Genomic DNA, 11,265 nt, shown 5'->3' on the forward strand with positions numbered 1-11,265 from the left:
AAAAAATACCCTCCTTCCAGTTCACAGTACATCAATATCTCATAAAAGCACAGTTTGAGAAGTGCAGGTTTTAAAAATCAAGAATACTCCCCAGGGAGTGAGGGATAAAGGGCAACTTTCATGATCATAACATATTTTTTATTGTTTAAACTGTTTTAGCTATCCAGGGATAGCAATCAAGATGTAGGAGGCCTCACTTCCTCACCAGGTGGGAATCTCCATAGGGTTGCTGAGTGTCCACATGGCACGACACCTGACTTCCCCCCAGAGCACGGAATCCAAGTGAGGGAGCAAAGCCATCCAATGCACCCAAGATCGAGGATGCTGGACTTTCCGTTTCAAACCCAAGATAGTCCAGGGCACACCATTGAACTGACGGCCCTCGTGAAAGAAGAAGGCATCTGAGAAGTATCCACAGGCTACTCAGCACAGAACTGCAGCCAACAGCTTCAGTCCATCAAAAAGAATCTTTATCCCCAATACCAAAACCAAACAGCTCTCCGAAAGAAACCAATCCTGGGCAGCCAGGTGACATCTGGGTGTCCGAATGCAGAAAATACTCGAGCAGCTTCTTGTGTGTGGCTGTTTTAAAATACACTCTTTATTGGCCCTGGCCAGTGGGCTCAGCGGTAGAGTGTTGGCCTGGCGTGTGGAAGTCCCGGGTTTGACTCCCAGCCAGGGCACACAGGAGAAGCGCCCATCTGCTTCTCCACCCTTCCCCCTCTCCTTTCTCTCTATCTCTCTCTTCCCCTCCCGCAACCAAGGCTCCATTGGAGCAAAGTTGGCCTGGGCACTGAGGACGGCTCCCTGGCCTCCACCTCAGGCGCTAGAATGGCTCCAATTTCAGTGAAGCAACACCCCAGAGGGGCCGAGCATTGCCCCCTGGTGGGCATGCCCAGTGAATCCTAGTGGCGCACATGCAGGAGTCTGTCTGTCTGTCTGCTTCCCCACCGCTTCTCACTTCAGAAAAATACAAAAAATAAAATAAAATACACTCTTGATTTTAAGATTCTGGTGTCTTCCACTCAAGCCCCCAACCCTTCTCAAGACTTCAGGTGCCATTTGGATCTGCCCTCCTGGGTTTCTGAAAGAACCCCTCCAGCATAAGGTCCTGGTAGCCTCCTAATGACACTATGTGTTTATTTGGGTTTTGTTTGAAAGATCTTCCTCTGGAGTGTTTTGCTTACATTAAATAAATTTAAACCGCAGATGAAGAGTTGTCTGCCTTACAATGTGATCTGTCTTTTAATTCTCTCAACTGGTAAGGTTGTTATTTACAGCAATGGTGTCCATTCTTCTTATGAAGGTTTCAACTCTAAGAGAGTATGGCTAGTAGATAAAGAACCAGATAATTCAGACCCAGGTCTTCTGAATTGAAATCCTATAGTCTCAGCCCTGGCTGGTTGTCTCAGTGGATAGAGTGTTGGCCCGGCAGGCAGACATCCCGGGTTCGATCCCCAGTCAGGGCACATGTGAGAAGCAACCATCAACTTCTCTTCCCCTCCCTCTCCCCCTTCTCTTTCTCTTCCCCTCCCGCAGCTGGTGGCTCGACTGGTTCAAGTGTGGGCCCTGGGTGCTAAGGTGCTGAGGATAGCTTAGTTGATTCAAGCATCAGCCCCAAACAGGGGTTGCCAGGTGGATCCCAGTTGAGGCACACATGGGAGTCTGTTTCTCTATCTCCCTTCCTCTCACTAAGAAAAGAAAAGAGGAAAGGGGAGGGGAGGTAGGGAGGGGAGGGCAAGGAAGAGAAGAAAAATCTGATGGTCTCTTTCCCTAGCCAGGTAGCTCAGTTGGTTAGAGCACTGTCCCAATACCCCAAGGTTGTGGGTTCGATACTCAGTCAGGGCACATACAAAAATCAACTAATGAATGCATAAATAAGTGGAACAATAAGTTGATGTTTCTCTCTCGCCGTTCCTCTCTCTAAAATTAACAAATAAATAATGTTTAAATCCTGTGTTCTCTCTACTATACCACAGCTCAGTATTGTAGTTCATTTATTTTGTTTAACATGGAGTGATATTGAGACATGGTTACCCCCTGCATTTCAGCTGAATCATTTAAAACACACATAGAAACATATATTTACACACGCACATATATGTAAACATATATTTACACAGTCACCAACACATGCCGACCAAATTCAAAACTGAGCCCATATAAACTAGCTCACCCTACACTCCCACCCAAACAGTTAATAGATGCCTTTTCCTGGGTTTCCCTTCAGCCACACAGCCCCTTTGGGAAATCTGCTACTGCCTGATCTAAACAGAATAATATAATAGCTTAGAGAGCTGGTTTAAGGGAGAGAAGACAGTACACCGTTTATTATACGATTCGCCAGCATAAAAGAAAGTAAAACCTGCTACCAAGTACAACCAAAATCCCTCTTTGTGAAATCTATCCAACGGAGATAAAAACACCAGGAGATCAGGATATTTGAATGAGACAGTACAGCTTTGCTGGTTGTGGCGAAGCTGGCTGGAAACAACCTGAGTGCCCATAAATAGAGGAACAGCAGGCAAATTATGCGGCACCTGCGGTACTGATATAAAGAATGAGTCAGAGCCGTTTCATTGGCCAGGAATGATCCATGATGGGTTGAAAAGGAAGGAAGAAAGGAAGCAGAGGAGGGGAAGGAGGATGAGCAGGTAGAATGATTCAATTTGGTACGAGTAAGTTTAAAAAAGTCTAGGAAGGCATAGGTGTGTTGCACACATACATAACATACATATAGAAATTAATATGCAAAGAAATGTAAGCTATAATTTACTTTGGGACTAGGAGAGGACCATCTGGCTTGATTTTTAAAAAAGAGAGAGTTTTTGGTCATTTAAAACAATAATAAAGTAGATCAAGATAAAAAATAAACTAAGACCAGAATTGCGCCAAGTCGGAGTTGAACACAGAAAGTTCAGGTCCCTTCTGTTATGTCTTTTGAGCTCATCCGAGTGCACTTTCTTAACTGGCCCCCACACTGACTCCAGTGCCCAGGGCCCACCCTTCCCTTCCTGCATCGCTTCTCAGAGTGGCCGTCTCCACTGGATGTTAGACTTTAGTTGAGACACATGCTCCCCATTCCCAACTCCTTCCACCCACTCATACCCAAAAAAAGACCTTGGTCCCCCTCTAAAAAGGCCAAGAATAGATCCCTTCCACCCCAATTATTCTGCAAATGTATCATTGTCCCCATCCCTTTCTTCCTAAGCTCCAGATGGTGACCTCTGGAAGTGGGTGACTGTGGGAGGCAGTGGAATCTCCTTTTCCAAAGGTCTTTACCAAGAGAGAGCCACATCTGTGGAGGCTGGCTTCAATTTAGGTGCAGTTAGAACCAGTTCGTTATGGGTGGTTTGCCATTTTGGGGAGTGCTGATTACACGCAGAGTCCGGGGAGAGGGAGAGACAGGAAATCAAGGGCCCCGGTGGCAGAGCAAATATATACAGATGACATAACTCGGTAGCCTGAAGAAGCAATAGTCAATCAATTACCATGTACAACTCCTAGATTAGATGTTTGGACAACGTCAGTCTAGGAGAGATCATTTATACCACAAGATAGTTCATGGTGCAGAACGATCATGAACAGCAGATGTCATTTAATAGAGATTCAAGTTCCATATTTAGGTAAAAAAAAAAAAAAAAAAAAATCCAAGAACAAAATGGGAGAATCTTAGCTGGACAGAGAAAGGCAAAAAAAAAAAAAAAAAGTTAATTTATGCATTTGATTTAATACACTAGAATTAAGCAAAAGTATAAAAAGCTGCTAAAAAAGAAAAGACCAAAAACATAAACTAATGCAGTCTCCAAGTATCCTAGTAGATATAAGTCCATCCATCTAGTGATTCATTTGTTCATTCTGTCAATAGCAAATATTAACAGAATAATGACTATGTACCAGGCACTGTACTAACCATGGTTAATAGCTCTCACAATGATATATCTTCTGTTTTCATATTACGAGTCTTGTGTTCAATCCAACATATCTTGTTGAAGCTTCACTGCCACACTCTACAAGGATGTTGGAGGGATACATGCCAAGTCGTGCATGCAATCGTCAAAGGAACTCTGGATATTTAGCCAGAGGTGTTCACTGAAGATATGTTAGCTGCAGTCAAATAACAGGAGTACTGCAATTTGTAAATAGGAGACCTACATCTCTAATAGTTTTAAAATATATCTACAAATTCTTCTATACTCCTCCCTTCAAAAGGTGGAGGCTGATTTCTCTCACCTTGTATGTGGGCTGGACTTAGTGACTCACTTCTAACTAATAGAATGCGGCAGAAGGGATAACGTGTGACTTCCATGACTAAGTCATAAAAGGCCTTGTGGATTCCATCTTGCTCTGCCTTTTGAATCTGGCTCTGGAAGAAGCCAGCCACCAGGCCATGAGGACTCTCAAGCAGCCCCCTGGAGAGGTCTGCCTGGTAAGGAACTGAGGACTCCTGCCAACAACCAATAATGAACTGAGGCCTTCTCCCAACAACCAGACAACAGATCCATCCAATCTCCAGTCAAAACTCAGATGAAGCAACCCTGTCTACTACACTCTTGACAGCACCTGCATGAAACCAACCATCTAAGCTGCTCCTGAACCTCTGACCCTCAGAAATTCTTTGCGATGATAAATGTTTGTTGTCCTCAATCTGCTCAATTTTGGAGTATTCCATTATAACTATATATTTGCAATAAATAACTAATATAATGGCAAAAAGAATGGGTTTGGCAAGGACACCAATGTAATTGTAACAGAAAAGAAATTCAGATGATCACAGCTGTCTAACAGTAGAACGAACGACGCCACCTGAGGCTGAAGCAGTGTGTTCTCTGTGCTCAACCAGCTACTGTTGATTTCTTGACCTTCACTCCTTTCTCTGGCTAAGAAAGAAAGGTTTCTTTCATACTAAAGCAAGACAAGCACGAGATGATTTTCTTCTAAGTCTTTGGGTCTAGACTGGCTTGCTCCCCACCCACCATGAAGAAGCCATTGCGTTTGTTTTTGTAATGCCATCTCTGCCATGATTTAGAGACCCACCAAATGAAAACTGGATGTGAGACATCGTGGGCCCTGGATTGCACCGAGAGCATGGGAACCCAAAGGCCGAGCGGCCGCAGTCTGCACTCGCCTGCTGCTACTGATAATCTGTACCATATTGACAAGGCCGCTTCGCATCTGCAAATAGGGTTCTGTGTTGGCTGGACATCAAATACAGGGAGCAGCTCTTCATCAGCCTGGAGCTTGGAGTCCACCCTCTCCACCCACCTTTTAGTTACCAAAATGTCAGGCAGCCCGTTCTTACCACCCACAGACCTAGCTCCTTGACCTACTGCTGCTAAGAGTAAAGACTTCAGCTGAATCATGCATGCAGTGCCTGGGGGGTGGGAGGCGGGGGGGGGGGGGGGCTGATGGGGACTGGGAAGTCCCAGAGAACAAACCCAAGGCAGGTAAAACATGCTCAGGACCTCAAGGATCCAATTAAGCTTAATTCACTGAGATCCAGAGTTTTCCTACCAAATTCCTTAGGAAACCAAAAGGAATAATGCATGGCTTATTCCGAAACACACATCCCCGTTTTGTTGGCCGAGGCAGGGGCAGTGTGGTGGGGGGCTGAGGCGAGGGGCGCAGGTGCACCGTAATGAAAACAACAGACTAAAACAACAAGCTCCCCAGCCTATAAAGAACAGCCCGTGTTGTGCTGGATTCCTCAGTCAGAGCGCGCGTGCATATATATATATATATATATATATATATATATATATATATATGGGTTCTTGTGTGCATTTGCAGCTGGGCCTGGGGTTGGGGAGTGGGGGCCTTCCAGGGAGGGAGCAAGAACATGTCTACATATTTTAAACGGCAGTTGCAAAGCAAACCATCAGAGGTGCTCCAACATACATTTGGCAGCTCCTATAATAACTTCTAAATCTCCCTCATTTCATAAACATTTTATATACATTTTTAAGTGGGAATATTTTTGCTCATTTGGGAAGAGTGTGCCTTTATGCGGTTGAGTCTAACTAATTTGTGCCTTACACGTCATTTTTTTTTTCCAGGATGGGACGCAAGTAACAATTACTGAAATGTGGGGCAGGGGCCAGGGTGGGTTGAGATAAGGAGAGAGTGTGGGGATGGGAAGGAAGAGGATGATTCTATGTAAAAGAAAATCTTGTCATTGTCCTGCTTTGGGTCTGTTCAGCACCTTTCCATGGAAAACCTGTTTAACCTGCTTAAAAAAAAAACCACTAGCAGGAGCAATTGGAAGTTATGAGTAAGGGTTGTGTTGCTTTTCTGTTCGACCTCTGCTCCTGCAGAATTGAACAATTCAATCTCTCTTTCCCCAGCTTACCTGTGGCATGTGGGGCCTGCTCGGCTTGAATAAATGGCTGTTTATGGATGATAGCATCTGGTATGCCCCTGATGAGGTCACCTTGTTATGTTAAATATTTCTACCTCCTGGTAGAGTAACCAAAGCTGACTTCTCTCAAGACCACCTCTGCCCAACACAGAGAGCATGGCACCCACAGCAGGATCTAACCCTCTGAGAGGTCAGTGAGGCTCCTCCGCGAACGTGAAGCACTCCTTTCAGGACCCCCAGACCAGAGCAAAGGATCACAGCTTTGACCTGATAATGCCCGACTTCATGCTGCATATGGAGAACCTATTCACACAGGGCTCTAACATCTTGTCTGTTTTTATACCACAACTCTGGCAAAGTTATTGCTTGGATCTCCATTATACAGATGAACAAACTGAGGCTCGAAAAAAATTAAGTAACTTGCCTAAGGCCTTTCCAGAAGAAATTGAAGACACAGAATTTGGACTCAGGTCTTTCTGGAGCCTGAGTTTCAGATTATTCTGCCATAGGTTCTGGGGAAAGCAACCTAGGGAAGCAAAAAGAATCAGAAATGGAGCCCTGGCTGGTTGGCTCAGTGGTAGAGCATCGGCCCAGCATGTGGATGTCCTGGGTTTGATTCCCAGTCAGGGCACACAGGAGAGGCAATCATGTATTTCTCCACCCCTTCCCCTTTCCCTTCTCTCTGCCTCTCTCTCTTCTCCTCCCACAGCCATGACTCTGGTGGAACAAGTTGGCCATAGGCACTGAGGATGCTCCACAGCCTCACCTCAGGCACTAAAATAGCTTGGTTGCTGAGCAATGGAGCAACGGCCCAGATGGGTAGAGCATCACCTGGTAGGGGGTTTGCCAGGTGGATCCCAGTCAGGGTACATGCGGGAGTCTGTCTCTCTGCTTCCCCACTTCTCACTTAAGAAAAAAAAAAAGGATCAGAAATGCCATGCAGTCCAATTATTCGACCTCACCATGCCTCAGTTTTCTCAGCCATAAAAAGTAGGAGATGAACACCCTCAATACGGTCAGCTGAGATCAGTGAAATGACTTGCAAATTTATTGAGTAGGTTGTGGCCAGCTTGTGGACCAAAAGTAAACCAATGCATCAATATACGGGTAAACATCTTTTCTGAGCTTAGTTTCTCCAACAAGTCCCACTGTTTTTCAGAGGAGGAAGCTAAACAGTGTGCTGCCAGCTCCCTGGGTCCTGAACAAGGAGCAGTTTCCAGTATGAAGCAAAGAACTAAAGTCCCCTCCTCCCTGGAACAGTTGACCAACGTAACTCCAACAAGACATGTTTTTCCAATGTTCTTTCAGGAGCTATCCTAGCATGTGGAGGAACATGTGAAAAAAACAAATGGATTTGTTTTTTAATAAGGTCAGAAAGGCATACCAAATATTTCGAATCTCCAAGGTGTCTGCTTCCCGCCAGCTGTCCACGGTTTTCAGCCGGGTCTCAGAAATGCAGTTCAAGACACCCAGCAAGTAATTCTAGCCAGCAGTGCCAGGAAAATATTAGAGTTTGAAAAAATAAAGCAGAGATTCATTTATTTTTTTTAATATATACATATCTTCCTAGAATGTCCGTCATACCAAAAAAAAAAAAAAAAAAGCCCTAGGCAATTTCTGTCTTCACCTGCCCAAAATTAGCAATTTCAGAGCCTTGCTTAACCCAACCTTACACGTGTCACCTCCTCACCTCTTGTTTTTTTCCTCCCTCTTGACGCTGATTTTCTAGATTTCAGTCCCCTGTGGGCTGCACTGGTTCTGTTCCGAAGACGGTGGGGGCGTTCTGGTGTGATGACGCCACTGTGGTGAGCAGACTCCAGAACCATTGGGTCTGGAATTCTCTCCCACCCCAGCCTGTGGACAGCCGGCTCCCCAGATGGGGCAGCCCCGGCCACTGCCTCCTGCCTGGAGCATCAGCCCGGGGGTCACAGAAGGAGACCCTAGAGGGCCGTAGGGTTAACCAACCAACCATAAACATTACCTCCTCTGTTGATCTTCAAAGGCTTGGGCAAAGAAAACAAACCACATAAATCTTTATCAGGGCTTCTTACAACGGCCCCGGGAGGTGGCTCCAGGAAGAGCTGGGTGGTGACTCCGTACAGAGGATAAAAAATTATTTCAGTGAACAACCTCAGAGCCAGGAATGGCCGGCTTTTCTTCTCTTTGCTTCTCTTTTCTTTCCCTCGGGGACTCCTCCCCTGGGAACGACGTCTTTGTTTTTTGCTACCCAGAAGCTGAGCAGTGAGAATCCCTGGTCCTCTCCCGGCTCCGTGGTCTCCATTCTAGGTAATTCCCCGATCGTTCAAAAGAAAGGGATTCTGAGAGCAAAGCAAGAGTGACGATGTTTGGAAACAAGGAAAGGTGGTGACCATGTCCATTTCAGAGGATGACCAGGACTCAGCATATTTACTGTGAATGGGGTTACAGAGTAGAAATACGATGTATCCCTGCCCCTGCTGAAAAACCTTTCGATAATATAGCTTTGCATCCAGGGAAAACTCTCTGAATGCATTCAAACTCCCAAGTAGACTTGCAAATAGGGCTTGTCCTTAAGAGCACAGGATCTAAATCCTACTCCTAACACTCTCTGTGGGGAGCAGGGCACATCCTTCATTCAGTCCAGGCCTCATCTCCTCATTGTTACTATGACAACATCTGTGAGTCCACCTAGTAACTCAACTTAGCATGTTGGCAAGTACCTCGTGTATGTTTGTACATGCGTATTCCTCACCACACCCCTCTGAGGTTTTAGACTCCATTTTACAGATGAGGAAACTGAGACTTGGAGACATGAAGTAATTCTTCCAAGATCACACACACAAAAAAACAGGCGCATAATAGCACTTTACGTCATAGATCAGTGAGGAGTGGATGAAATAATGTCTGCACCATGCTTAGCATGGTTCTTGGCACCTTGTGAGCCCCCATTCAGAGAGTGCTCCCGCCTCTGAAAGTGTCCCTGAACCCCTGACCACCTTCCTCCCTCACCCTCCCATTCCTCTTCCCCAGATCTCTGCTCCCAGGCCGTTGTCAGTCTCCTCGCCCCAGGAGCTACTCAAGGGCACAGATGTGTCTTGTCTCTGTAGTGCCAGACGGTGCCTGGCACAGAGTAGGGTCAAAGGAACTGGGAGTTAAAGCAATGAATGAATGAATGAATGAATGAATGAATGAATGAATGAAATGTTATGAACAAATGCCTCGTTAGTAGACATCTTACACACACACAAAAAAAAAATCCAAAATAAATACTAATAATGACTTGTTCTAAAGGCGGTTAAAGATCCAAAATTTCCTGGAGGAGCCTCTGTGCTGGTGGAAAAATAGGCAAAAGGGAACGAGGAACGAGGTCATCCTCTGTTTTAAGTACCGGCTTTCACCGCAGCTTACGGGTCCCACAGACTTCCCCAGAATGCCCATGAATCATAGGAAGGGAACCCAAAAGTCCCGAGTCCCAGCCGCTCTGACTAACTTCAGCAAACATCCTCCAGCTCCACGGAAGGAGGGCTGGTGTGGAAACCACACCCGTGTCCACCTGCACACACATGCCACGCCAACAAACCAGTCTCTCGGCATGGACCGAGCACCCACTCCGAGCAACGCCTCTGACAAACTTGGAAGGGAGACAGAAAGGGTCCTGAAGCCCCCAGGACACTAAGTATAAAAGCTGGACAGTCTAGCCAGTGGACGGAGGCTGTGGGAAGTGGGGTTGAGAAAACAAGCAAGTTCATTGCCATAATAACACTGGCCACCAGCTCCTGGACATGTGCCAGGGATAAAGCATTCCCGGCGACATGTGCATTTGAAGAAGGATATCCATTCACTTGACAAATGTATTATATATTGAATGCCTACTATACACTGGCAGTATTCTAGATGAACAGGATAAAGGGTGAACAAGACAAGCCCCTAGCCTCATGGAGCTTACCTACAAATTAAGAAAAACTCCATGTTATAAATCTGCTTGGAAATGGCAACAACATAGAAAACAAGCTCCTGAAATTTAAGCTTGCCACACGGCTTCTTGGTTAATGACGATCAAGAGAAGATGTGATGGCAGAGAGACAAAAGAGTGGGTGGTCTTAGAAGAATCTCCTGGAGGTGCGAGGCTGGGGGAGGCTTGTGTGTTTCTCAAAAGGTAGAAGGAATTACAAGAGGCCTCCAGAAATTCAGGGCCTTCCCTGGTGCCCGCCACTTTGCAGCCCAGGGATGTTTCCACCGATGAACTCCCCTCCTCCTTCACATCCTGATCTGAATCAATAAGATATGGCGAGGGGTTGCCCCATCTGCCCAGAAGCCGGAGTGCACGTGACCCCAAATCAGGTGATCACTCTTGCACAATCACTTGAACGTTACTCACCTCCCCGGGTAATTATGCGACGAGGAGCCTTGTGTAAAGTTGCGTGAGTATCAGCATTTACCATTGCTTCTGTTGTGGTAGCCATGGCCTTTGATGCTCACCCTGCTCAGTCTCTCTCCAGTGCAGTCTCTGTCTCGAGGCTTCCCGTGGATAATGGCAGTTGACACCAATGACTATGGGACAACACCAGACCCAGTCCACACTTTAGGTCATTTAGTCCTTCCACACCCCGAGAGGGACCTATGCCTGGACGCTTGCATGAGGTCCCACAGCTGAACAATGACTGAGTTTGGCTTTGACCTCAAGACTCCAAGTATGATATTAACCCCTGGACGGTATGAGCCCCTCAACTCAAGAACCTCTGCCAGCCCAGGGGAGGACCAGCTGTACCAAGTTCAAGTACTCACTCTGGCTGACCCGGTGCCCCCATTAGTATCTGCCACGCCACGCCACCCTCGTCCCTACCTGCGCCCCTTGCCCGTGTGGTTTTCCCACCCAGAGCGCCCTTTCTGCAACCTTTTCTCTATTCGTATTTGCAAGGCCTGCCTCA

The sequence above is a fragment of the Saccopteryx bilineata genome, chromosome 2 (assembly GCF_036850765.1).
Source record: "Saccopteryx bilineata isolate mSacBil1 chromosome 2, mSacBil1_pri_phased_curated, whole genome shotgun sequence".
NCBI classification, from domain to species: Eukaryota; Metazoa; Chordata; class Mammalia; order Chiroptera; family Emballonuridae; genus Saccopteryx; species Saccopteryx bilineata.